This window comes from Chaetura pelagica, unplaced genomic scaffold, assembly GCF_000747805.2.
Source record: "Chaetura pelagica isolate M959 unplaced genomic scaffold, ChaPel_1.0 scaffold425, whole genome shotgun sequence".
Classification (NCBI taxonomy): Eukaryota; Metazoa; Chordata; class Aves; order Apodiformes; family Apodidae; genus Chaetura; species Chaetura pelagica.
In genome coordinates, this window is record NW_009953205.1 from 4,575,903 (window position 1) to 4,581,042 (window position 5,140).

The window sequence follows — 5,140 nt, forward strand, 5'->3', positions numbered from 1 at the left end:
CTTTCCCTATTAGCTTCATCCTCACAAGAGGATATTTCTGTTTGTTTTAGCTATGCATTACAGCAGTCACATTTTCCTGTGGATAATGTGGTGTTTAAATCACAAGCCTGTTTTAGTAAACCAGAAAGATAAAAATAATCTTCTTCCAAAATGGTTCAAACAGTGGTTGTGTTCACCTGAAATGCGTGAGAATCACATTCAGCTTTGTTCTAATAAACAACTATTTATACAAAATAGAATGCTTGAGCAAGAGACTGAAATCTTAACTTGGAGTGAATAGCTGAGGGCTTTGGCACTTGGCTGGTTGTGGGAGAGGTCTGATTGAAACAGAGCAAGAGTCTAAAGGTAAGTAAAAGATGAAAGTAAATCTAACAGGAGTGTTTTCTGCCTAGTCTTTCAGATCTTTCTTTCAAAAGCTTATTTTAAAACCTGTCCTTTTGTTCAAACACTTTTCTGTAGGCTTGGTGTGCTTTCTTAATAGTGTGTGAAACATGTTTGTCACAGGTATTTATCACATTGGCACATTCTTAGTCTTCACAGAGTCACCCTGTGCAACTATTTTTAAGGGAAATGCTATTCGCTGATGTGCCTACTACAGCTTGGGAGGGAAAGTCTGGGGCTGAAGTTGGTGTTTGGCTGGCAGCGTGCCTTTTCTCTGAAATGAACTGGGCTAGTGCTCAGTGCTTCTAAAACTTTTCAATCCCTTTCTTGCTATTCTGAAAGAGAAATGAGATCATCACTGGAATATCTGTTACATAATGGTATTGAAATGATAAGTAATGTTTCATGATGCTAGGAAGTAATTTCCAATATCTGAGTCTATTTAAATCCTGTCTACATCTCTGTCAAAGCAGATTTGTGCATAACTGCATGTCAAGCTTTCTCTTGTCTTCAGACACACTTGGCAGCCTGCAAATACTTTTCCTTTTCACTCCATGATGCTGTGTTGTAGTGGTGTTGCCTTATTAATCTCTTCAAAGATGTCTTTCAGTTTATCCTAGTTTCTACACTTTAAAATAGTAGCAGACAATCATGCTTATTGTCATTAGAGCTGGGAGCAGATTATATAAAAGTGGAAATTAGTATTTTAGAGTGCAATGTACTCAGATAAAAAAGGAAAGCTTGACAGATGTATGTGGGATACAAGATGTTGAAGCACTAGAATGTTCCTTTTTCCTGTAGTTAACATTCCTTTTTCTAAGCTTCTGGATTTTTTGACTTGGTTGTTTGGAGACAGGTCCTTCTAGAAGTAATAGATTCATATTCTGTTTTCTCTTCAGGATGTCTCAAACACATTGTTTGAGTGAATATTTTGTATGGGGGATATAATATGTCTTCGTGTTTCACTTAATGTACGTTTGTATATAGACAGGGGAAGGTAGTGTGAAAATGTGGTTGCCTTATGTATGATGGGGTCATCGGACTTGTTTCTTCTTTAAGTTCTCTGAGGGACTATGCCAGTGGTTGTGTAATTCTTTCTGATTATTCTTTTTATGCTCTTCACAGGCCTTGATACTTGTTAATAAAACCTTGTTTGTGGATTGCTGGCTTTCAGGACTACCTTACAGCTTTAGCTTTTGTATTGTTATTCTTTTTTGAATTAAAAATTTCTACCTCATGTCCATGGTGATATAGCAAGCAAGACAGAACATGCAGAAAAAGAATAAGGTATTGCAAGATTGGTCTTTAATTGTGAAGCAGCCTCAGAGAATGTACCATCCTTGTTCTGGGTGTGAGTATTTGACTGGTGTCAGACAGAACTCTTGATTATTTCTCTTTTTTAAAAGCACATAAAGATCTTTTCCATTCTAGGCTTGCTTGAAATGTATGGATAAAAGGCAAGAACATTTTGACCTTAAAGTAGTATGATGGAAGGTGTGAAAGCATTTGTCCTGCTTGCATCTCAGTGCTTTTTTGGACTTAAAGGTCCTTTGTACTATTTGCTTAAGTGAAAGTACAGTATAAAACACAGGACTGCCTCAAATATATACTGTTCAAATAAGCCTTGCATTCCATTTCCATTCTTGGGTTTCATAGACAATCATGGAGGATTTTTTTGGGTTTGTATCCTGTAGTAATGGATTGCTCTTCAGTTATGTAGCATTGCATTTTCTTTTGGATCTGAAGAAGGAAGCCTGCAATTGTCTCATAGCAGACAGATGCTTGGTGATTTCAATTAGAATAATTACATTCAGAGACAGCAGCTGAATTAACCAGATTTAGGTGGTTGTTTCAGTGTATCTATTCACATGTGAACATTCCATTAGGATAATTTTTATTCTGTGTCCTTGGCCATGAACACCAGTCTTAATTTTGCTGTTTGCTGAATAGTAGTTAAGTGATACAGCAAATTAATATCTTTGACTTTTTAAATTGCAATTTCTTTCAAATCAATAAAGAATTTGCCATAAAAATGCACACAGATGAACATTGATTCTGTTTTTTCTCATTATATGAAGTACTTGTGTTTTTACTCCTAATGACAAATAAATTTCAACATTTCAGTGTAAGGTAACTCCGATAATTCCTAATATTTGGAATAATATGTTACTTTCCTGTTTTCAATTTAAACATAAACAGTATTTATCTTCCTTCAGTGACTGAGAGTAATTTGACAAACTAGTAATTATTTTGTTGGTGCTGTATGGAATTTACTTTGTATTGCTGTATTAGTGGGAAAACTTGTCTGAAACTACCCTGATGTCATAGGGAAATTATAGGAAAGGCACAGAGTAAATTATCTTTCACTCTGGTAAATTACAGTACATAAAATGCTGTGATAGGAATCTTGATGAGATTAACAATATATAAGGCTCCTTTATTATGCTCAAACTAACCATTTATCTTCCAAACCCAATTCCAGATATAGCTTTTGTGGAAAGCATTCTCAGAATCCACCTTGTAGTATTTTTCATGTGATGTTTGTATTCTTCTTAGAATATAAATGTCATTATAGGTTGGATAGTTAATTTAAGCTGTAGCTTGCAACAAGGAAATATACTATCTTATTTTGCAACTCTAACAATGGTATTTCTACAACATTTTGTATTAAATTGCTAATTCTGTATTTCTGTCTTTGCTGTGGGGCATTATCAGAAATAGTAGTCTGGCCTTACTTCAGAATTTTGCTATTTTAAAATGTGTTTGTGTTAGAGCTAAGTGCTTGATTTATTTAGGAGCACAGGTTTCAGATAAATCCAGTAACATTTTTCAGAAGTCACATTGGAAGTACAGAACAAATTATTATTTTATTTCTGTAGCAACTTGACAAATAACAGGGGGAAAAACTCATTCAGTGATATAAAGAAAATAATAAAAACCCTTCAGATTATAAATTGGAGAAAGAAACAAATTTTAAAAACTGTAAGGGAAGGAGACTCTTCCTTTTTACAGGTTAGAAATAAATAAATTGATTTGAAGGGGAAGTTTAAATTACAAGAAATCCATAGGAAAGATTTGTCAGATTCCTCCATTCAGAATATAATGAGATAAAATCTTACTTTACAAGGAAATCTTGCTTACAAGAAAAGTGAAGAACAAAAGGGCTGATTTGAAAAACTATATGGAATGATCTTTCAGTAAATATTAAACACTAGGAAGGGCTGACAAGATATTTTTATTTGGGTTATTTGCAAAATGTAGAAGGAAAATAATGGAACAGAAGGAAAACTTTATTCTTTGGTCAGGAAAAAATAGCATGCAAATATTAAAAGTAAAAAATAGCATTTCTTGCCATGTGATCCATGGTTTTCAATCTTTATAGCGAGTTCTAGGGATGCACCAGTTTGCTGGGTTGGAGGGTGGTGCCATGTGATCAGAAGCAGGATATTGAGTGCACCACTTCACAAATAACCATTGATTTGATTTGAAAACCTTGTGCCAAGCTGTTTTCCTTAGAAAACTGTTGTGGAACATAGCTGTGAGATTTACTAGCATTTTTCAATATTTTCTTCCGACCTCTTATGCATTAACAGCCCTGCAAGTTTGTCATGTCTCAATACTAGTTCTAATATTCCACATCTCTTTTATTCTACATTCTTGGGTACATTTAGAAACAAAAATAAGATGGAAAAAGATTTAAGAAATTTCAAACAGTGGACAGCCTAGTTTTTCAGAATATAAAACTGTGCTCTTTCTTTGGACACCTAACGGTTACTTATTGCTGTAGTTTGAACTGCCAGTCAATGAGACAGCATATATGAGATGCAAAGAAACTGAAGATGTCTTTTTGCACAGAAGTGTCTTTTGAGTTTCTCTTTCTTATTATATTGTTGAAGAGCACAACCCATTAATTGATGATGGTGATACATGGTGATGCTACTTCTAATGTTTAATACGAGATTTCTCTTGCACTGGATACTTAAAGCCCCTTTCTATGGACAGTTAATCTGCATTAGCTCTACTTAAGAAAAGAGGATCAGTCAAAGAACTGTCTATTTTAATTGTAATCAATTTAGTGAAGCTTAGAGAGCTACATGGGGGCAGGGTTCCATCATAATCTGAGCTGCACACATACAAAGGAAAGACAGGCTAACATCAAAAAATCAGAGAGAAAAGTGCAGAAGACTATAGTAGAAGCACAATTTGGAAGGAACACTCTTGGGTTAAAGTTGTGATATCCAGCCAGGCTTAGCACATGCCCAATAGATTTATTTGAGGACTAACACTTTCCAGAGTCTTTTGTACGTGTTGGTTATGTGGTACAGTGGCAGTGATAAACATTCTCACCTCTCCTCCTGGAGCTCTTGCAGTTTTGGTGCAGTTATTGGGACTACCTGCCTACCTTTCTGTACTGGCACTGTAGTGAGACAAAGATGGTACAGGAGAAATTTGAACCCTGACCACTGTAATGTACCACAGACAGTACACTACAGTGGTAATGGTACAAATTCCTTCTCAGTCTCCTACTGCCTTGGACTGTTGGAAAATCTTTTCCCTTTTCTTGACAAAGAAACACATTTGCATCCCTATCATCCTGATTTATGACAAGAAGTGAATCTGTGCTCCATCAAGACATGGTGTGGGATAGAAAGAAAAGAGAGTTCCTCTGTCCTCTATGACAAAGTGCTGATTCCTGTGTTCTGTTGCACCACCAGTTCCTGGCTCAGCTTCAGCAGTTCTCACCATTACAAACATTTTG